Source organism: Arachis hypogaea, chromosome 14 (genome assembly GCF_003086295.3).
Source record: "Arachis hypogaea cultivar Tifrunner chromosome 14, arahy.Tifrunner.gnm2.J5K5, whole genome shotgun sequence".
Taxonomy (NCBI): domain Eukaryota; kingdom Viridiplantae; phylum Streptophyta; class Magnoliopsida; order Fabales; family Fabaceae; genus Arachis; species Arachis hypogaea.
In genome coordinates, this window is record NC_092049.1 from 33,297,248 (window position 1) to 33,321,309 (window position 24,062).

Sequence of the window (24,062 nt, forward strand, 5' to 3'; positions counted from 1 at the left end):
ATTCTCTCAATTCTCTACCAACCTTGCTTTCTAAGACTTTCTCTTCTTCTACCAATCAACAAAAATTTAATGCACAAAATACACATATCAAGAGGTCTTTTAAGGGTTGTAATGAGGTTAGGGTCAAGGTAGGATTGTATTTGGTCAACTGGACTAAAATCTGAATCCTTAATTAACCTAAACTTCCCACCTAACTTAAGCCAATCCATGTAATCGGAATATAAAACCTAACTAGCCATTAACTATATTTTGCCACATATTCATGTATCCCAATTTGAGTACAACTCATATGCATTGCTAACACCATTTACTTTGGGGCATTTTGTCCCCTTTTTATTTTTGCTCTTTTTTTTTTCTATTGATTTTTCCAATGCATATGATTAAGATATTGAATGCATGAACATATGCTCAACTATTATTTTGCACATTTTCACAAGAATATACAACACCCAATTCTCAAACCAAATGTTTCCAAATCCAACTTCCCCATACTTAAATCATGAACACTCTCACTAGTCTAAGCTAACTAAGGATTCAAATTAAGGACATTATTGATTTATGCTTAAAGTTAATGATGTGCTAGAGTAAAGAACAAATGGGATAAGTAGGATCAACATTGGTTTACAAAGGATAATGAAAAGGTTAAGGCCATATGGATATGTAAGCTCAGTGAAACAAGGCCTCAATCATATAAGTGCATGCATACATCAAATAATGGAAATATAGAATTAAGCAAGACAAAGATTATAATTATAGAGAGAACAGCACACACCAAAAACAAAGTATTGGTTGATAAAATACAACCAATCAAATAAGCTAAAAAATCTCATAGGTTTTGTGTGTTCAAGCTCGAAACCATGTTCTAAAATAAAATTCTTCAAATAAGTTTAACAAAAATTTTAATTTAAATTAGTGAAATGCTATAAAAAGTTTCTTGAAAAAGAAAATATTAGTTCATCCAAGTAGTAGCTAAATGCACAAAATCAAACAAACATGCAATCAAATATACAAATGCAACAACTAATTTAACAAAGAAAATTAAACATTAGTGTTGTGAAGGGATAACTAACCCATGGAAGTCAGTATCGACCTCCCCACACTTAAAGATTGCACCGTCCTTGGTGCATGCAAAGAAGTACAAGTGGATGGGTTGCTACAACTGATGCTTTTCTCTAAAGATTGTTTAGGTGGACTTGTCTATTGTCCCATTGAGAAGCTTTTTCTTTCCCTTCTCGGTGGCCATCTTGAAGGAAGAGGAAAAAGAAGAAAAGTAACCCAGAAATAAAGATAAGAAAACAAATAAAGTATGGGTAGGTTAATGCCAAATAATGAGGGTCTCAATTACATGGTAGCTACAACATGCAAGTGAGAAAATAGTAGAAGCAAATGACATATCAATAGTGAAAAAATTGCAACAATGGGGGAGAGAAAGTGGGTCATAAAAGACAGTATAAATTCATGTCAATGCAAAAGGAATACATGTATCATAAAATATTGGCATTGACAGATAAATAATATCACCCAATAGTATAAAATAAGTCACTAAGCACCAAAATAATACCAGAAAAGATACAACAATTGAATAAGAACGTTTAACACCAACGGAGAAAATAATAAACGAAGAAAAGGAAATAAAAACATGAACAGAATTAAAATGCAAGGAAGAAAAATATACAAATGCAGTAAGTAAAATAAATGAAAGAGAATATGGATGAGAATGTAAAGGAATGAAGAAGAAGAAAGTAAGAAAGGAGGAAGAAAGAAGGAGAAAGGAGAGAAGAAAGAAGTAAGAATTGAAAAACAGGGCGCGACGCGTGCGGGCGCATCACGCGTACGCGTGAAAACGGAATTAGCCATGCGAAGCGTAAGCGTCGCCCACGCGTACGCGTGGGTGGCCAAACATGCACACTGACGCGTGCGCATCGGTCACGTGTACGCGTGACCACTCGCCGATTCCAGCACTAGGGCAGCCCAACTCTCTATTCAATTGCACCGTTTACGCCGATTTGGGTGTCCATGCGTACGTGTCGCTGACGCTTATGCGTGGATGGTAAAAATTGCAGGTGACGTGTAAGCGTAAGGTACGCGTACGCGTGGGGTTGCTTGTGCGTAAGGCACCCCTCCCGAGTTGTTCCAGCGTAACTCTCTGTTTAATTTTAATAGTTGTGTATACCCCCATATGACGCGTGCGCGTCATTGACGCTTACGCGTTGTACACCTTCTCTTCTCTCTTTTTTTTTAAATTAATAACAGCAGAAATTAATAAACAACGAACATAGATTAACAAAATAAACATAACAAAAATGATAATTTAACTTATTACTAATATAAACAAAAAGGGAAATAAGAAAGAAATTACCATGGTGGGGTGTCTCCCACCTAGCACTTTTAGTTAAAGTCCTTAAGTTGGACATTTGGTGAGCTCCTTGTCATGGTGGCTTGTGCTTGAACTCATCTTGAAACTTCCACCAACGCTTGAACTTCCAATAAGCTTTAACATCTCCAGATAAATTTACCAAGCCTTGATAAAGTTCTCCACAAGCTTTGAGCTCCCAAAGTCGATCCTCTTGTATGCCCGGATCCTAAATCTTGTTTTCACACCCGTCTTTAAGTTGATCATCATGATTCCATCCGGGTGGTTTTGCCTTGAAATTCTCATTTAAGCCCCCAAACATCCTCCTAGATCCAATCACTTTGGTTCTACACCAACCATTGTTATCAAACTTTGAGTGTGCAACCATCATGAACCTAGAGTGATGTTTCCAACCACTACACAATTCTCCCTTACTCTTCAATTCGCAGAGAGCTCTAAGTTGACCATCCGTTTTAAGCAACCCATACTCAAGTGGAATTAGAAATCCTAGAGACAAGAGATTTACCCACTTGAATGGTGTAAAGGATGATGGTGACTTCGGAAGGGGGACCTCCCCACACTTTGACAATGCAAGGTCCACTCTCTTGTGCTCCTCTTTAAGTTCCTCCACCTCTTGACAAGTATCTGCAACATTAACCTCTTCCTCTAGTTTAATGGGAGAGGGTTCAATTGTAGGTAAAAACTCATTAATTATTGAACCCATCTCATGATCAATCTCCTCAAAGTCTTCAACCATGATATGCCTTGGAGGTTGTACACCCTCCTCAACATCAAATTCAAATGTCTTGGAAGGAGGCTCTATGACTTGAGATTCCCATGGAGGTTCCGCATCTCCTAAGTCTTCAACCACTTCCTCTTCTTCAATAATTTCGACTTTCTCCACTTGCTCTAGTACAAAATCTAACTCCTCCTTGATAACTTCCACCTCTTGACAACTTTCTTCAATTCCCCCTAATTCTTCAACTACTCCTTCATCTTCAAGGGTCTCTCCTACCTCCACTTTTTGGGCCTCCTCTTGCTTCTCTTGAAGTATGTATACGTGAACCCGATCCATTATGTCCCTAAAATGATCCATTCTCTCTTGTTCCATGTCAATAGTATAATTGGGATCATGTTGCTCTTGGATTGATGTACATGGGTGAAAAGAAAGTGCACTAGAGCTTGAGAATTGAGTATTGGGGGTAAAGGATGGATCCACACGGGATATAAGAGCTTGGAGAGTAGAGGTGAGACCAGTGAGAGCAGAGGTAAGTGTGGTTTGAAGCTCCTGTTGCCCTTGGCGAATAACACTAAAGGTATCATATATGGGAGCTTGGGGTGGATAGGAGGGTTCATCTATTGGAAAAAAAGGCTCATAATACGGAGGTGGTTCTTCTTGATAAGGGTATGGAGATGGTATATATTGATGTGGTGGTTTTGGGTATGGTTCGTATGGTGGTTGGTGTAGTGGATAAGGGTTAGGGTCATATGGAGGTGAATGGTGGAAAGGGGCTTGTAAGTATGGTGGTTCAAAGCTATATTACGGAGGGGGTTCATAGGCATATGGTGGGGCTTGTTGGTAACTACAAGGGGGTCCACCATATCCATTGGATTGATTTGCACCTTGGAATGGTTCTTGCTCATAGTATGTGGGTGGAGGTTGTTGTTAAGAGGGTTGATCAAATCCTTGTGGCTCCTCCCATCTTTGATTATTCCAACCTTGATGCATGTTCTCATTATAGCTTCCATTCCCTACAATATAATTTGAACCAAACTCGTAGCCAAAGGGGTGAGAATTCATAGTAACAAAAGAAAGTAAAAACAAAAACTAATAAGAAAATAATGAGAATAAACTCCTAAAACTAGAAACAACTAACAAAGAAACGAGAAAGCAAAATTATTCACAATATTCACAATAACCAATAATAAGGCACACGTTTGCAATTCCCCGGTAACGGCGCCATTTTGACGATTGAATTTTTGACGGTCTAGAATTTCAAAAATTAAACCTCATTGCAAGTATAGTTTCTAAACCAACAAAGAATCCTTACATACAAAAATTTTGGTTGTCACAAGTAACAAACCCCTAAAAAGAATAATAACCGAAGTATTCAAACCTCGGATCGTCTCTCAAGGAATTGCAGGGAAGTGTACTTATAATTAGTTATGAGATTGTATCTTTTTGGGTTTTTTGAATGTTGAACAAGGAATGTAAATGACAAGAAAATAAACTAACAACTAGAAAAGCTCTTGGCAAAGTATGAGAACTAGAAGTCCTATCCTAGTTATCCTTATCAATTGTGATGAGAATTGTCCATTGCTCCCACTTAGTTAACCTCTAACCATGAAGGAAAGTCAAGTGGATGAATTAACTTGATTCCACAAGTCCTAGCCAAATCACAATGAAAGACTAGCTTTAGTGGCATTCAAGTCAATTAGCAACTTTTAATTATCAATCAACAAAGGAGTTTGATAACTCAAGCATCTCCAATCACTCAACCATAGCCAAGAGGAGAAAAATCTACTCTAAAATCCAACCAAGCATTTTATCAAACACTTGGAAGGCACAACATAAAAGCATAGAAAAGCAATAAGAGATAATAAAATCCAAACAACCAATTGCAAGCATTAATGATAACAAATAAAGGAAGAAGCAATAAACATGAAATACCTCAAATTGTATTAATTAGAAAATCAAATCTAACATGAGAATTCATAAACTAAAGTGGCAACATAAAGTAATCAATAAGAAAAATAAATAAACTAGAATGCTAGAATAATTATAAGTAGAAGAGAAACTAAATTAAAGTAGAGTAGAAATCTCAAATTGAAAATAGCTAAACCTAAGAATCCTAAAACCTAGAGAGAGGAGAGAGCCTCTCTCTCTCTAGAAAACTACATCTAAAACCTAAAATTATGTGAATGAAAGTTGTATGCATGAATCCCCCACTCTGCAGCTTCTAATATGTGTTTTCGGGCTTGGAACTGGGCCAAAAACAGCCCAGAAATCTCCTCCAGCGATTTCTGATACGTCCAGCACGTGGCTCTGTCACATGTACGCGTCATCCACGCGTACACGTCAATTAAACTTTTGCAAGGTCACGCGTACGCGTGATGCACGCGTGCACATCACTTAACATCATGGAAACTATGACAAATTGCATATCATTTTAAAGTCCCGTATGTTAGCTTTCCAACGCAACTGGAACCGCCTCATTCGAATCTCTGTAGCTCAAGTTATGGTTGTTTTAGTACGAAGAGGTCAGGGTTGACAGCTTAACAATTCCTTCAATTTCTTGTATTCCTTCCACTTTTGCATGCTTCCTTTCCATCCTCTAAGCCATTCCTGCCCTATAAACCCTTAAATCACTTAACACACATATCAAGGCATCGAATGGTAATAAGAGAGGATTAAAATTAGCAAATTTAAGGACAAAAAAGCATGTTTTCAATCACGGCACAAAATTAACAAGGAAAATGTAAAACATGCGAATTATATGAATAAGTGTGAGTTTAGTGGATAAAATCCACTCAATTAAGCACAAGATAAACGCTAAAAATGGGGTTTATCAATCTCCCCACACTTAAACATTAGCATGTCCTCATGCTAAGCTCAAGAGAACCAAAAGAGTGAAGGCAGAATGGTAGAACTTATGCAATGCAACCTATCTATATGAATGCAACTAAATGCAAAATGCTCTTACGTACTTGGTTAAAAGTAAGCAAATCTTTCAAGAAGAAATATGAACTGGATCTCACTAATTCAAATCATAAAATAAAGTACAAGTAAACTTGCAAAAGAAGATAGCTCATGAAAGCTGGGAACAAGGAATCGAGCATTGAACCCTCACTGAAAGTGTATACACTCTAATCACTCAAGTGTTTAAGGTTCGATTCTCTCAATTCTCTACTAACCTTGCTTTCTAAGACTTGCTCTTATTCTACCAATCAACAAAAATTTAATGCACAAAATACACATATCAAGAGGTCTTTTAAGGGTTGTAATGGGGTTAGGGTCAAGGTAGGATTGTATTTGGTCAACTGGACTAAAATTTGAATCCTTAATTAACCTAAACTTCCCACCTAACTTAAGCCAATCCATGTAATCGGAATATAAAACCTAACTATCCATTAACTATATTTTGCCACATATTCATGCATCCCAATTTGAGTACAACTCATATGCATTGCTAACACCATTTACTTTGGGGCATTTTGTCCTCTTTCTATTATTTGCTCTTTTTTTTCTTTTTTTTTTCTATTGATTTTCTCAATGCATATGATTAAGATATTGAATGCATGAACATATGCTCAACTATTATTTTGCACATTTTCAAAAGAATATACAACACCCAATTCTCAAACCAAATATTTCCAAACCCAACTTTCCCACACTTAAATCATGAACCCTCTCACTAGTCTAAGCTAACTAAAGATTCAAATTAAGGACATTATTATTTTACGCTTAGAGTTAATGATGTGCTAGAGTGAAGAACAAATGGGATAAGTAGGCTCAACATTGGTTTACAAAGAATAATGAAAAGGTTAAGGTCATATGGGTATGTAAGCTCAGTGAAATAAGGCCTCAATCATATAAGTGCATGCATACATCAAATAATGGAAATATAGAATTAAGCAAGATAGAGATTACAATTATAGAGAGAACAACGCACACCAAAAACAAAGTATTGGTTGATAAAATGCAACTGATAAACCACTATTTTATGGTTTATCTTGTGCTCAATTGAGTGATTTTATCAAGCCTTTACACACTTATTCATACAAATTACATGGTTTTACAATTCCTTCCTAGTTTTATTCTATGGTTGAAAACTTGCTTCCTAAGCCTTCAAATTGTATATTTTTAATACTTCGTTATACCATTCGATGCCGTGATCTGTGTGTTCAGTGTTTTCAGGCTTTATAGGGCAGGAATGGCTTAGATGATGGAGAGGAAGTTTGCAAAAATGGAAGGAGCACAAGAAATAAAGGAGACAACCAGCGAGAAGCGACGCGCACGCATGGCTCACGCGTGCGCGTGGATTGGAGTTTTGCACGGCGACGCGTGCGCGTGCGCGTGCCTGACGTGTACGCGTGACACGCGAAGATGACCAGCGACGCGTATGCGTGACTGACGCGTACGCGTGACATGCGCGACTTGCAGAAATCGTAGAAAACGCTGGGGGCGATTTTGGGCCGAGTTTGGACTCAGTTTTCGGCCCAGAAACACAGACTAGAGCCAGGGGACAAACAGAGACTCAACACACATTCTCATTAGCATAGTTTTTAGTTTTAGTTTTGAATCTTAGAGAGAAATTACTACTTCCTCTAGGTTTCCTTTACATTCATAGATTTTCTAGTTTTATACTTTTGCTTTGGATATTGAGAAGAGTCATTACCTCCGTTGAAATTTCTATTCTAGTTTGTTTTCTTATCCCTTTACTCTTTTGGTTACTTATTAACCCTGTTCAGATACGTATGTTGCATTTTGGATTTATTAATGTAGAAAATTATTTTTACCTTTAATTAATTTTCAGTTCTTATTTTATTTAATGTATCATGTCTCCTTCTTATATTTCTGTGAACGTTATATTCATGTCAATGGAGTAGACTCCTAACTTGACTTGGGGGTTGATTAAAAGGAGACCCTTGAGTTAGAATGCTCAAGTGATTAGTTAAATTGGAAGTTGTTGGCTAATTCTCTATTTACTAACGCTAATCCTTCCCAAGGGAAAGGATTAGGACTTGCGAATAAGAGTTAGCTCAATCACTTGACTTTTCTTTATTTAGTAAGGGTTAACTAAGTGAAAATAATAACCTCTTGATACTACACTTGAGAAAATCCAACAAGGATAGAACTTCCAATTAATCATTCCCCTGGTCAAGGCTTTATAAATCTCTTTTAATTTACATTGCTCTAATTCACAAGCCTTTATTTTCCTGTCCTTCAACTCTCAAAATTTCTCGAAAAACTCCTGATTAATAAAATAGCACTCTTTTGTCAACTCGTTGGGAGACGACTTGGGATTACTACTCCCAGTATTTTTATTCTAAATTTGTGACAACCCTTCTAAATTGATAAGCGGATTTTTGCTGGTTAAGAACTGTACTCGCAACCTTATTTCTACATTGATTTCTTAATCGGTTAATTTCCGCCACGTCAATTTTTGGCACCGTTGCCGGAGAGTTGCAATAGCGTGCTAAATTATTAGTTGGTGTAAATATTTTTGATTTTATTTGTTTGCATATTTTTATTTTATTTTACTACCATGAGCTGTATTTTTTTTTGTTGAATGACGCGTTCACTGCCTGATCCGAGCTTACCCGTATTTCATCCTGAAATTGAAAGAATTCTTTCACGTATTAGGCGAGCTCGGCGTCGGTTAGCCTCTGAGGGTGGTGAATTGGTTACTATCAATTCACTAGTCTCATCTGAGGGCGAATTTGAACCGCCATCTTAGGAAGAAACAAGCTTCTCTACTACTGATTCTGTTGATTTATGTGCAGGTAACATGGCGGAGTCCAGGAGGATTACTCTCCAGGAAGCAGGAGCTCCAGACTTTACACTGCAATCGTATCAAGCGCGTCACCCAAATATGGATACAGATTTTGAACTGAAGACTGCGCTAATCAACTTGATACCTAAGTTTCATGGCTTACCTACTCAGAATCCTATCAAGCACCTCAGGGATTTTCAGACGGCCTATTCTACTGTTAGGCGTCACGGTGCAGATGAGACTACTATTCTGCTAACTGCCTTCCTATTTTATCTTGAAGGAAAGGTGAGGGAGTGGTACTATACTCAACCTGAAGCAGTTGTTACCAACTGGGATACGCTCAGAAGAGAATTCTTGGAAAATAATTTCCCGCTGAAGTCACTGATAGACTGAGAAAAGAGATCTCCTGCATCATTCAAGGAGAATCAGAGACTCTTTATGAGTACTGAGAGCGCTTCAGGAATCTTCTGGACGCATGCCCCCACCACATGATCGACAAGTTGGTGTTGATCAGCTACTTCACACAAGGCATGAAGCCTCAGGATAAGACTACATTGGATGGTGCGAGTAATGGTTCTCTGAAAAAGTACAAGACCGCGGATGAAGCGTGGCAACTGATCACTGATCTAGCAGAGTCTACCCGGAATGTCAGGTACAGAAACAACCATCCCAAGGCTATTGCAGAGGTTTCCTCTGGTAGTGAGACTACTGCTCTCACACAAACCATATGTGAGATGACCAACCTACTAAAGCAGATAAAGCTGAATCAACAACAACCTCAGCCTCCCCCATCACAACAAAATCAACAGTTGGTCCCTCAGAGAGTGTGCGGGATGTGTTCCGATTATACTCATTACACTGATGAGTGTCCACAGTTCCAACAGAAAGACAAAACCTTGGCAGCTACTCATAACTTCTATGACCGCCCAAATCAAGGATACTATCAACAAGGCGGCAATTACAACCAAGGTGGAAACTACAATCAAGGTTGGCAAGACAACTCTAACCAGGGCTGGAGAGATAATTCCAATCAAGGATGGAGGGACAACTACAACAGAGGAGGCAGAGACAACAATGGAAATCAGAGGTGGAACAACAACAACAATAGACAGCAGAACCAAAACCAGCCTTATAGAGCACCTCACCAAAGGCAGTCCCAAGCGCCTCAGAACAACCAACAGCAGGCCCCCCAGATCACTTATCCCCCTTCTTCTTCTAATTACGAGGTACTTCGCACTCTTGCACAAGGGCAACAAGACATGCAGAATACATTTAACTCCACCATAAACGGTCTGAATGCCACTTTACAAGCTCTCGTCTCCCGGATAGTGTCATTATCTACTCCCAACAATCAGCCTTCAAGCTCCAGTACCATTCCTTCTCAGCCTCTACCCAACCCCAAGGGTGGAATCAATGCCATCACCCTGAGGTCCGGAACCACACTACAAGAGAGGAGTCACGAGGAGCTAAGCCCACAAGAAAACGCCCCAGTTGAGGACATGGTTGAAGTGGAGGATGTTGAAGAAGAAGACGAAGTACAAGACATGGTTGAAGAAGAAGCAACTCAACCAAGGAATGGAGAACCAAAGGAAGCTGAGGTTACAAGAGACGCCATTCCTATCCCATTTCCACACCTTGCAAGGAAGTCCAGAAAGCAGATGGAACTCGATCCCAAAATGGTAGAAATCTTCAAAAAGGTTGAGGTATCTATTCCCCTTTTTGATGTTATTCAGCAAGTACCTAAATATGCGAAATTTCTAAAAGATTTGTCCATGCATAAGGATAAAATTAATGAGTTAGAAACTATTCCTTTAGGTAGTTCTATATCTGCTTTAATGAGTGATATACCTGAAAAATGTAGTGATGCAGGCCCATGCATGGTAACTATTACTATAGCGGGTGTAAAATTTTATGACTGCATGTGTGACTTAGGCGCGTGTGTTAGTATAATGCCATTGTCTGTATATGATGCTTTGAGGCTCCCTCCCTTAAAAAGGTCGGCAGCTCATTTTATTTTAGCAGATAAAAGCCTTATCTCTGGGGTTGGAATTGCTGAGGATGTGCTGGTGAGCATTAAGGGGCTCTGATGCGAGGGCAGAAGTCGGCTAATTAAGAAATCAATATAGGGAATACGTTGTGAGTATAGTTCTTAACCAGCTAAGATCCGCCTCATCAATTTAGAAAAGTTGTTACAAAAGTTTAGAATAAAATTACTAGGAGTATGAGTCCCAGGTCGTCTCCCAACGAGTTGCTAGAAAGGGTGCTAAGTTATTAATCAGGGGTTTTTCGAGAATTTTGAGAGTTGAATAACAGAAAATAAACAATTGTAATTAAGTGCAATGAAAATTAAAAGGAATTTATATTATTCAAAATAAAAAGCCTTGACTGGGGGAATGATTAATTGGAAGTTCTATCCTTGTTGGAATTTTCTCAAGTGTAGTATAAAGAGGTTGTTATTTTCACTTAGTTAACCCTTACTAAATAAAGGAAAGTCAAGTGATTGAGCTAACTCTTATTCGCAAATCCTAGTCCTCTCCCTTGGGAAGGTCTAGCGTTAGTAAATACAGAATTAGCCAACAACTTCCAATTTAACTAAGCACTTTGAGAATTCCAACTCAAGTGTCTCCTCTTAATCAACCCCCATGTCAAGTATGGAGTCTACTCCATTGACATGAATATAATGCTCATAAAAATATAAGAAGACATGATAAATTAAATAAAATAGGGATTGAGAATTAATTAAAAATAAAAGTAATCCTTTGTATTAATAAATCCAAAATAATCCAATTACCACTCTAAACAAGAATTAAGAATATGGAATAAATAAAAGAGTAGGTAAGGAAATAAACTAGAATAGTATCTTCAACGGAGGTGATGACTCTTCAATATCTAAAAGCAAAAGCAATAAACTATGAAACTACGAATGTAAAGAAAACCTAGAGGAAGAGTAAATTCTCTCTAGATTCAGATCTAAAATCCTAAAAACTATCCTAATGAGAATGTGTGAATGTGTTTTGAGTCTCTGCATGTTCCTTGGCTTTATTCTGTGTTTCTGGGCCAAAAACTGGGTCAAAATGTGGCCCAAAATCGCCCCCAGCATTTTCTGTTATTTCTGCAGATCGCGTAGGTCATGCGTACGCGTCAGTCACGCGTGCGCGTCTTTTGTGCAGACTCCAATCCACGCGTACGCGTCAGGCACGCACTCGCTTCGCTGCAATTTTCTCCATTCCGCGCGCTCGCATGAGCCATGCGTGCGCGTCGGTGCTCGCTGGTTACCTCCTTGGTTTCTTGTGTTCCTTCCATTTTTGCAAGTTTCCTCTCTATTTTATAAGCCATTCCTGCCCTATAAAGCCTGAAACACTTAACACACGGATCACGGCATCGAATGGTATAAAGGAGAATTTAAAATACACTAATCAAAGATCTCTAGGAAGCAAGTTTTCAACCATAAAGCAAAACTAGGAAGGGATTGTAAAATCATGCAAATCATATGAATAAGTGGGTAGAGACTTTGATGAAACCACTCAATTAAACAGAAAATAAACCATAAAATAGTGGTTTATCAGGCTCAGATTTCCTATTGACTTCTATATTTTGGAGATGCCCCCTAATGACTCAGGAAGACCATCATCCATCCTGCTTGGAAGGCCATTCCTGAAGACTTCAAAGTTCAAGCTGGATGCCTGATAAACCCATATTTTATGATGTATTTTGTGCTCAATTTAAGTGATTTATTCAATCCTTCACCCACTTATTCATGTAAATTGCATGGTTTTACTTTCCCTTCCTTATTATCTGATATATGTGAAAAACATGCTTCCTATGCTTTAAACATAATAATTTTAATTACCCTTTTTTACCATTCGATGCCGTGATTTGTGTGTTAAGTATTTTTAGATCTCCTAAGGCAGGAATGACTTAAAGGATGGAAAGGAAACATACAAAAATGGAAGGAAAGCACAAAATGGAGTTTTTGAAGAAATTGGAAGTGACGCATCCGCGTAGATGACACGAACGCGTGCTTTGCGCAAACTGGCATCCGCGCGAACGCGCGCATGACGCGAACGTGTGACTCACACAAAATACAACTGACGCGGAAGCGTGCCTGACGCGACCGCATGGAAGAGCAGAACTCCAGATGACGCGACCGCGTGACCTACGCGGATGCGTGACAGACGCCACGTGCAGAAACTGCAGAAAACTCCTCCAGCGATTTCTGAAACCCTTTTGGCCCAGATCCAAGTCCAGAAAACACAGATTAGAGGTTATAAAGTGGGGGAATGCATCCATTCAGGAGGAGGCCTTCTATTATTCACTTTTCATAATTTAGATGTAGTTTTTAGAGAGAGAGAGGTTCTCTCCTCTCTCTTAGGTTTTAGGATTAGGATTCCTCTTAAAGGATTTAGGATTTCAACTCTTTATCAGGTTCAATATTCCTTTTATATTTTTATTCACTCTAATGCTTTTATTCGTATCTGAATTATGTTACCAATTTGGTTTATGAACTCTTTATGTTTAGATTGATTTTCCTTTATTAAATGCAATTTGAGGTATTTCAGAATTATGATTACTTTCCTTTATTTATATAAATAATTTAGATTTTTCCCTTTTGGCTTTGGTTGATTAATTGGTGACTCTTGAGTTGTCAAACTCATCTTGATTGATAATTGTTATCTTTGCTGATTGATTTAAATTCTTATAACTCTAGTCTTTCCTTAGGAGTTGACTAGGACTTTAGGTGTTAAATTGATTTACCCACTTGACTTACCTTTATAGTTAGAGGTTGACTTAGTGGGATTAAAACTCAATTCTCATCACCGTTGATAAGGATAACTGGGATAGGACTTCCAATTCTCATATCTTGCTAAGAGTTTTATTAATTATTAATTTATTTTTCTTACCAATTAAATTGCCTGTTCCTTACTTTCAAAACCCCCAATTTACAAGACTCATAACCAATAATAAGAACACCTCCCTGCAATTCCTTGAGAAGACGACCCGATGTTTAAATACTTCGGTTATCAATTTTAAAGGAGTTTGTTACTTGTGACAACCAAAACTTTTGTACGAAAGGATTTTTTGTTGGTTTAGAAGCTGTACTTACAACGCGATTATATTTGTGAATTTCTTTACCGATAGATAAACCAATCGTCAAAATGGCGCCGTTGCCAGGAAATTGCAAACGTGTGCCTTATTATTGGTTATTGTAAATATTTTTCTTTTGCTTGTTTATTTGTTTCTGTTTTCATTTTAATTTTTATTAGCTACCATGAATTCTCACCCCTTTCGCTTTGAGTTTGGTTCTAATATTGTTGAAGGGAATGAAAGCTATAGCAGGTACATGCATCAAGGTCAGAGCAATCAAGGATGGATGGATCCACGAGGACTTGATCAACCCTTTGGGCAACAACACCCTCCGCAGTATCACAGACGACGATCATTCTACAATGCATGCCAAGGCAATAGATACGGTGGATCCCTTCGTATTTACCAACAAGTTCCACCCTGTGCTTATGAACCACCCTCTCAACATAGCCTTGAACCACTACACTCACAAGTTCCTTTTCACCATTCACCACCGTATGACCCTTATCTACCACAATTCCAATCTACTTACTCCCAAGAACCACCTCCGTATTATGAGCCCTCTGTTCTAACCAATAAACCCTCATATCCACCCCAATCTCCAATGGATGACACCCTTCGTGTTCTTCTTCAAGGACAAGTGAAGATGCAAAGGGAAGTACTGGAACTCACTACTGCCTTAACCGAGGTAGTAAATAAATTAGCTTCCCAATATCTGAGCACTCAGAGTACTCCCATGGCTACATGTAGAGAATCAAAAGAAGAGCGTAGCATGAGGGAGACACTAGAAACTTCGGTGGACAATGAGGAGCATGGCTTTGTATTGGAACAAGTGGAAGAAGCCATAATAGTTGTAGAAGAAGAAGTGGTTGAAGATTTAGAAGATGCTGAACCTCCATGGGAATCAAGAACTGTAAAGGATTCCGCCGAGAAGTTCGAATTTGATGCCAAAGAGGATAATGCACAACCTCCAAAGCATATCTCTTGTGAAAAATTGGACGGAAAATACCAAAAAGTTGATTCCATAGGCAGTGATGATCATGAATCAAGCTCTCCTAGTCACGAACTTGCATCCGTAACTGAACTCCTTGAGCCTGAAGAACCTTATCCAAGTGAATACGAAGATGATGTCAAGGTAGATTTCTCTCAACCTCCAACTTATGACTTGAGTGACGAGGAAGACATAAAAGACTTTGATCAAGACGCAGTTGCAGTTGAAGAATTTTGCAAGGAAGTGGAGGAATTCACAGAAGAATACAAGGGAGTAGAGCTTACAGAACCACTGGAAACACCTATCCCAATGCCATTACCACCTAATACAAGCTTCAAGTGGGTACAATCCTTAACCTTTATCTTTACTTTTCCACTTGAATATGGTTTGCTTGAAATAGATGGCCAGCTTAGAGCTCTCTGCGACTTTAAGAGTAAGAGGGAAATGGCTCGTACTCAGAGCTGGTGTGCAAGATTCAATAAGGTTCCATGCTTCAATTCGAAGTGCAAGGATTGGTATCAAGTTCAATTGAATGAGTCTCGGAAGGCGTTTGGTCATCTTGGTGAGAATACAATTTCTAAACCGCCCGGATGAAAGAATATAGATCAAGACAAAGGCGGATTTAAAAGCAAAGTTTGGGATCCTGGAATCTATTCTGACATTCGTCACCCCGGGAGCCTGAGAATCTGTTTGAAGCTGCTCAAAAGCTTTACATGCCTAGTTTGGGACCTCGGAGGCTGTTGGCATTCCAAACATTGGTGGAGATTTCTGGATGAATTTAAGCACAAGCCACCATAACAGGAAGCTCATCAAATGTCCAACTTAAGGACTTTAACTAAAAGTGCTAGGTGGGAGACAACCCACCATGGTATGATAGTTTCTTTTTCAATTTTATTTCGTTTTGTTTGTTTTTATATTATTTTATCTTCATTGAACCTGGATATTATTCGTAGCATTTACATTAGCATTGCATACTGCATAATTGCATAATTGAAAAAAAAAGGTCACCCCACACGAGCGCGCAGGCCACGCGTGGGCGTGGAATGGAAATCGGCGTAAGATCCAACGCCCAGAAAGTTGGGCTGGAATTGTGCAGCTGGTGTGCGTTTAGCACAAAATGGCCCACGCGTTCGCGTCCCTGACGCGAACGTGTCACTCGCAAAACACCCATCCCACGCGAAAGCGTGAGCGACACGTATGCATCACGTGGATATTATGGCCCCCTAAATGGAAACAGAGAGTTACGCCAAAACGATGCTAGAAGTGTGCGTCTAGCACAATTTTCAGCGACGCGGTCGCGTGCCTCACGCGTCCGCGTCACTCATCTTTTACCCAACCCACGCGATTGCGTCAATCATGCGACCACGTCAAACCCATTTCACCCTAGTCACGCGATCGCGTGCTCCACGCGTTTGCGTGGATTCATAATCACTAACCCCCTTCACGCGAAACCCTACCCGTCGCGCCCCCATACCCCTCTTTTTCTTCTCTTCTCTGCAACCCCCTCCCTCCTCTGCAACCACCACCACCGTGCCCAACCACCACGCCTCCGTGCTCCCTCCACACCGCCGACACCCCCTTTCTTCTTTCTCCCCTTCTTCTCTTCCCTCACCTCCTTTCCTTCTCTTCCACTTCCCTCCGCCACTGCCCCCCCACAGCGGCCAACCTCAGACCGCCGCCTCCCACCACCGACCACCACCACAGCATCACCACCCTCACCCCCCTTCTTCTCAACAATCACCACTCCCCTCCACCATTAAACCCTACCTGAGCCCCCTGCCACCGAACCGCCACCACCGCACCGCCGTGCTCCCTCCCAGTGCTGCCGCGTCACCACCACCATCTCTCTGCCCTCACCTCTGTTCATCCGCATACCAGGTTCCGCCGAACACCGATTTCCCTATCATCCGTAGTTAATTGCATATTTTTCTGATTCTGTTCAAATTAGGATAGTTAGAGATGCATGTTTGTAGTGGATTCTAGGTGGTTAGGTAGCTAGGATGTGGTTAGTGGATTTAGGCCTGATAATTGCACCGTTCTTGTTACTTGTTTTATCTATTTCGCAATTCTGATTTTGCTGTGATGATCATATTGTTCATATATTATTCTTCCTTGCTTTTGGTTGCTGTAACACTACTCTTTCATGTTCATGCTATTTGTGTCTCTTTGCAGCTTTATTGACTTTTATATGAACTAATTTTTCTTGCTGTTTATTACCCGGGAATATCTAATTTTAGCCGGAATGCTGCCCAATTTTCTGCAAACTGTTTCATTTTTCTCATTCATGTATTGGTTTTGGCAATTTTGAATTTTGCACTACTTAGCTATAACCAACCAATGCATGAATGCACGGGATAGCCTTTTTATTCCTTTTATTGTTTCCCTGGCTAATTAATTGTTTTATTGATGATTTTATTTTAATTTTTCCTACTCTTGTATCTATATGAATTGTCATCAATAACCTGATATCCTTGCTTGAATATGAGTTGACTGTTCTTTAAATTTGTGAATCCCTTGTTACCTAGGAAACCGACCATCATGCCACTTACTTTAACTTTCTTTTTACTAACTCACTTCTTTAACTTTCTAACTTCCTTTTTCACTCCTAACCATTTTAACTTTCACACTTCTCTTTTCGGTTTTTCACTTACTACTTTAAATTTCTAACTCAAGGCATGATTACTGTTTTCCTAATTAACTTGAATTCCACTTATCATATCTTTTGGATTGCATTTTTTTTCTCTTCAGACCTTTTCACTCGAATATAATCCAAATTGCACATATATTTTACTCATTTCATGCTTCTCTTGCTCTTTTGCCACTCTGTGCTTATATGGCTATTATTCTATTTGCCTACTTATTTTCCTGCTTTTGTTCTTTAATTATATCCTGGAATTTATGCTTTTCAGGATGTCTGACCCTCAACGCAAAGGAAAAGGCAAAGCAACCACTGGTAAAAGGAAAAGAGGCGAATCCTCTATGTCCATCCTCGACATTTTGCACGACGACTCCTGGCGGAAAAAGCACTTTACCCTGCAGGAGAAGGCTGACCAGCTCCTCACTGCCACAGATCTAGTTAAATTTGCAAACAGATACTGTGAGCTAAAGTACCCAGTGTTTGCCACTACCAGGAACCTCTACCTGGAGCGAACTCTTAAAATTCCAGAAGAACTACAGCAGTACACCTCCGAACAGATAAAATAAAGAGGCTGGTTCTTGGAACAAAACTTGACAGAGGTCAATGCTTCCTGGGTCAGAGAATTTTACTGTAACTATTTCAAGACTTCTCTGGATGCAGTGCACCTCAGAGGGAAACGGATTTTGGTCACTGAGGAAGCTATTGAGGACATTGGTGCACGAAGTTGTGATCCCTGGTAATGGCTCCAAAAAAACTTGGTGCTCTAATCTTAATCCATAATTTGTCACAACTTCGATACAACTAACCAGCAAGTGCACTGGGTCATCTAAGTAATAAAACCTTACGTGAGTAAGGGTCGATCCCACGGAGATTGTTGGTATGAAGCAAGCTATGGTCATCTTGTAAATCTCAGTCAGGCGGATATCAAATGGTTATGGAGTTTTCAAATAATAATAATAATAAATAAACAGAAAAAAAAGATAGAAATACTTATGTAAATCATTGGTGAGAATTTCAGATAAACGTATAGAGATGCTTTTGTTCCTCTGACCCTCTGATTTCCTGCTATCTTCATCCAATCATTCCTACTCCTTTCCATGGCAAGCTTTCTGTAAGGCATCACCGTTGTCAATGGCTACATCCCATCCTCTCTGTGAAAAAGGTCCAAATACTCTGTCACGGCACGGCTAATCATCTGGAGGTTCTCGATCATATTTGAATAGGATTCACCCTCCTTTTGTGTTTGTCACTACACCCAGCACTCGCGAGTTTGAAGATCGTCACAGCCATCCCTTCCCAGATCCTACTCAGAATACCACAGACAAGGTTTAGACTTTCCGGATCTCAGGAATGGCCATCCATGGGTTCTAACTTATACCACAAAGATTCTAATATCTCGGACTCGGTCCTCTGTATTAGATATCTAAGAGATACTCAATCTAGCTTGTTTACATGTAGAACGGAAGTGTTTGTCAGGCACGCGTTCATAAGTGAGAATGATGATGAGCGTCACATAATCATCACATTCATCATGTTCTTGGGTGCGAATGGATATCTTAGAAGCGGAATAAGTTGAATTGAATAGAAAAACAGTAGTACTTTGCATTAAATCATGAGGAACAGCAGAGTTTCACCCCTTAATCTATGGAGTGCAGAAACTCTACCATTGAAAATACATAAGTGATAATGAAGTTCATTGGTCTCGGCCCCAGAGGGGAACCAGAGTAACCAAGACTAAAAATGATCCGAAGATGTAAATATAATAGTAAAAAGTCCTATTTATACTAAACTAGTTACTAGGGTTTACAGAAGTAAGTAATTGATGCATAAATCCACTTCCGGGGCCCACTTGGTGTGTGCTTGGGCTGAGCTTGAAGTTTACACGTGCAGAGGCTTCTTTTGGAGTTGAACGACAAGTTGTAACATATTTTTGGCGTTCAACTCTAGTTCGTGACGTGTTTCTGGCGTTTAACTCCAGATTGCAGCGTAGAACTGGTGTTTAACGCCCTTTTGCGTCGTCTAAACTTGGGCAAAGTATGGACTATTATATATTGCTGGAAAGCCCTAGATGTCTACTTTCCAACGCCGTTGAGAGCACACCATTTGGAGTTCTGTAGCTCCAGAAAATTTTCTTTAAGTGCAGGGAGGTCAGAATCCAACAGCATCAGCAGTCCTTCTTCAACCTCTGAATCTGATTTTTGCTCAAGTCCCTCAATTTCAGCCAGAAAATACCTGAAATCACAGAAAAATACACAAACTCATAGTAAAGTCCAGAAATGTGAATTTAACATAAAAACTAATAAAAATATCCCTAAAAGTAACTAGATCCTACTAAAAACATACTAAAAACAATGCCAAAAAGCGTATAAATTATCCGCTCATCACAACACCAAACTTAAATTGTTGCTTGTCTCCAAGCAACTGAAAATCAAATAGGATAAAAAGAAGAGAATATACTATAAATTCCAAACTATCAATGAAGCATAGCTCCAATCAGATGAGCGGGACTTGTAGCCTTTTGCCTCTTGAATAGTTTTGGCATCTCACTTTATCCATTGAGGTTCAAAATGATTGGCATCTATAGGAACTCAGAGTTCAGATAGTGTTATTGATTCTCCTAGTTCAGTTTGTTGATTCTTGAACACAGCTACTTTATGAGTCTTGGCCGTGGCCCTAAGCACTTTGCTTTCCAATATTACCACCGGATACATAAATGCCACAGACACATAATTGGGTGAACCTTTTCAGATTGTGACTCAGCTTTGCTAAAGTCCCCAGTTAGAGGTGTCCAGGGTTCTTAAGCACACTCTGTTTTTGCTTTGGACCTTGACTTTAACCACTCAGTCTCAAGTTTTCACTTGACACCTTCACGCCACAAGCACATGGTTAGGGACAGCTTGGTTTAGCCGCTTAGGCCAGGATTTTATTCCTTTAGGCCCTCCTATCCACTGATGCTCAAAGCCTTGGGATCCTTTTTATTTACTCTTGCCTTTTGGTTTTAAGAGCTTTTGGCTTTTTCTGCTTGCTTTTTCTTTTTCTTCCTCTCTTTTTTTTTCTGCAAGCTTTTTGTATTCACTGCTTTTTCTTGCTTCAAGAATCAATTTTATGATTTTTCAGATTATCAAATAACATTTCTCCTTGTCATCATTCTTTCAATAGCCAACATATTTAACATTTTTAAACAACAACTTCAAAAGACATATGCACTGTTCAAGCATTCATTCAGAAAACAAAAAGTATTGTCACCATATCAATATAATTAAACTAAGTTCAAGGATAAATTCGGAACTCATGTACTTCTTGTTCTTTTGAATTAAAAACATTTTTCATTTAAGAGAGGTGATGGATTCATAGGACATTCATAACTTTAAGACAAAGTTACTAAATACTAATGATCATGTAATAAGACACTAACATAGATAAGCACTTAACATAAAGAAAACGAAAAACAGAAAATTTGAGAACAAGGAATGAGTCCACCTTAGTGATGATGGCGTTTTCTTCTTGAGGAACCAATGATGTCCTTGAGCTCTTCTATGTCTCTTCCTTGTCTTTGTTGCTTCTCCCTCATAGCTCTTTGATCTTTTCTAATTTCATGGAGGATGATGGAGTGCTCTTGGTGCTCCTATCCTTAGTTGCTCCCAATAATTATGTGGAGGAAAATGTATCCCCTGAGGTATCTCAGGGATCTCTTGATTTGTAGTCAAATGTTCTACCATTGAGCTATAGACCCTTGATGGAAGCTTTTGTCTTCCCTTTCCTCTTTCTAGAGGTTTCTCTGGCCTTAGGTGTCATCAATGGTTATGGAGAAACAAAAAAACTATGCTTTTACCACACCAAACTTAGAATGTTGCTCGCCCTCGAGCAAAAGAAGAAAGAATAGAAGAAGAAGAAATGGATGTGAGTGGTGAAGGGGTGATGGGGAAGAGAGATATAGGATTATGAGGAGGAAAGGTGAGTGGAGGTATGTGGGGATCTTATGGGGTCCACAGATCCTGAGGTGTCAAGGATTTACATCCCTGCACCAATTAGGAATATAAAATGCCTTTGCATGCATTTTTGGCGTTTAAACACCGAATTGGTGCTTGTTTTGGGCGTTCAGCGCCCAGATGCAGCATGTTTCTGGCGTTCAACGCCAGCTTCCCTCAGTGTGCATTCCTGGCGTCTGAACGCCAGGATGCTGCTTGTTTTGGGCGTTCAACGCCAGATCCATGCTCTGTTCTGGCGTTGAACGCCAGCCAGATGCTCCTTACTGGCGTTTAAACGCCAGTAAGCCCTTCCTCCAGGGTGTGATTTTTCTTCTGCTGTTTTTGATTATATTTTTAATTTTTGTATTTATTTTGTGACTCCACATGATCATGAACCTAATAAAACATGAAAGAACAATAAAATAAAAATAAAATTAGATAAATAAAAATTGGGTTGCCTCCCAACAAGCGCTTCTTTAATGTCAATAGCTTGACAGTGGGCTCTCATGGAGTCACACAGGTGATCAGGTCAATTTTATAGACTTCCCAACACCAAACTTAGAGTTTGGCTGAGGCCTCCCAACACCAAACTTAGAGTTTGACTGTGGGGCTTTAGTTGACTCTGTACTGAGAGAAGCTTTTCATGCTTCCTCTCCATTGTTACAGAAGGAGATTCTTAAGTTTTAAACACAAGGTTGTACTCATTCAGTTGAAGGATCAATTCTCCTCTGTCTACATCAATCACAGCTCTTGTTGTGGCTAGGAAGGTTCTTCCAAGGATGATGGATTCATCCTCTTCCTTCCCAGTGTCTAGGATTATAAAATCAGCAGGGATGTAAAGGCCTTCAACCTTTACTAACACGTCCTCTACCTGACCATAAGCCTCTTTTCTTGAATTGTCTGCCATCTCTAATGAGATTCTAGCAGCTTGCACCTCAAAGATTCCCAGTTTCTCCATTACAGAGAGTGGCATGAGGTTTATTCCTTACCCAAGGTCACATAGAGCCTTCTCAAAGGTCATGGTGCCTATGGTACAAGGTATTAGGAACTTTCCAGGATCCTGTTTCTTCTAAGGCAATCCCAGTTGATCCAATGCATTTAGTTCATTGGTGAACAGGGGAGGTTCATCTCCCCAAGTCTCTTTACCAAATAAGTTGGCATTCAGCTTCATGATTGCACCAAGGAACTTGGCAACTTGCTCTTCAGTAACATCCTCATTCTCTTCTGAAGAGGAATACTCATCAGAGCTCATGAAGGGCGTAAGGAGGTTTAATGGAATCTCTATGGTCTCTAGATGAGCCTCAGAGTCCTTTGGTTCCTCAGAGGGAAACTCCTTATTGATCTCTGGATGTCTCAGGAGGTCTTCCTCCTTGGGATTCACGTCCTCCCCTTCCTCCTTGGATTCGGCCATGATGGTTATATCAATGGCCTTGCACTCTCCTTTTGGATTTTCTTCTGTATTGCTTGGGAGTGTACTAGGAGGGATTTCAGTGATCCTTTTACTCAGCTGGCCCACTTGTGTCTCCAAATTTCTAATGGAGGACCTTGTTTCATTCATGAAACTCAGAGTGGCCTTAGATAAATCAGAGACTAAATTTGCTAAGCTAGATGGATTCTGCTCAGAATTCTCTGTCTGTTGCTGAGTGGATGATGGAAAAGGTTTACTATTGTTAAACCTGTTTCTTCCACCATTATTAAAGCCTTGTTGAGGCTTTTGTTGATCCTTCCATGAGAGATTTGGGTGATTTCTCCATGAGGGATTATAGGTGTTTCCATAAGGTTCACCCATATAATTTACCTCTGTAATTGCAGGGTTCTCAGGATCATAAGCTTCTTCTTCAGAAGATGCCTCTTGAGTACTGTTGGATGCAGCTTGCATTCCATTCAGACTCTGAGAAATCATATTGACTTGCTGAGTCAATATTTTATTCTAAGCCAATATGGTATTTAGAGTATCAATTTCAAGAACTCCCTTCTTCTGAGGCGTCCCATTACTCACAGGATTCCTCTCAGAAGTGTACATATACTGGTTATTAGCAACCATGTCAACGAGTTCTTGAGCTTCTGCAGGTGTTTTCTTTAGGTGAATGGATCCACCTGCAGAAGTATCCAATGACATCGTAGCTAATTCAGACAAACCATCATAGAATATATCCAGGATGGTCCATTCTGAAAGCATGCCAGAAGGACACTTTTTGGTCAGTTGCTTGTATCTCTCCCAAGCTTCATAGAGGGATTCACCTTCTTTCTGTCTGAAGGTTTGAACACCCACTCTAAGCTTACTCAGCTTTTGAGGAGGAAAGAACTTGGCTAAGAAAGCCGTGACCAGCTTATCCCAAGAGTTCAGGCTGTCTTTAGGTTGAGAATCCAACCATATTCTAGCTCTGTCTCTCACAGCAAAAGGGAAAAGCATGAGCCTGTAAACTTCAGGATCTACTCCATTAGTCTTAACAGTATCACAGATATGCAAGAATTCAGTTAAGAACTGAAAGGGATCTTCAGATGGAAGTCCATGAAACTTGCAGTTTTG

General features: G+C 39.5%; 1 non-coding gene across 1 annotated transcript; it reads left to right on the top strand.

Annotated features, from left to right (window-relative positions):
• Positions 1 to 23,709: 23,709 nt before the first annotated feature.
• Positions 23,710 to 23,813, top strand: LOC112745327 (small nucleolar RNA R71). The gene has a single exon (XR_003173262.1). It is a non-coding gene; the product is annotated as a small nucleolar RNA R71 (small nucleolar RNA).
• The last annotated feature ends 249 nt before the right edge of the window (positions 23,814 to 24,062 follow it).